Source organism: Plasmopara halstedii (assembly GCF_900000015.1).
Source record: "Plasmopara halstedii genome assembly, contig: Scaffold_323, whole genome shotgun sequence".
Taxonomy (NCBI): Eukaryota; Oomycota; class Peronosporomycetes; order Peronosporales; family Peronosporaceae; genus Plasmopara; species Plasmopara halstedii.
Genome location: NW_020187244.1, coordinates 1,178,370 through 1,178,659, shown reverse-complemented (window position 1 = coordinate 1,178,659; position 290 = coordinate 1,178,370).

Here is a 290-nt window from a genome sequence, read left to right as displayed (position 1 = left end):
GCTGGATTGCGCGGTCCGGGTTATGGCTATGGTGGAGCTGGGGCTGGAATGCGTGGTCCGGGTTATGGCTATGTCGGAGCTGGGGCTGGAATGCGCGGTCCGGGTTATGGCTATGGTGGAGCTAGAGCTGGAGGTGCTTGGCCCAACAGCCCCGGTTATGGGTATGGTGGGCCTGGAGGGCTGTACAGCAGTAGTAACGGTTACAGAGGCCCTAATGCCGGTGCCCCTGCTGGTGCTAATGTGGTCGGAGGTACAGCGAATCCTAACGATGGTGGAAGTGCTACGTCGAT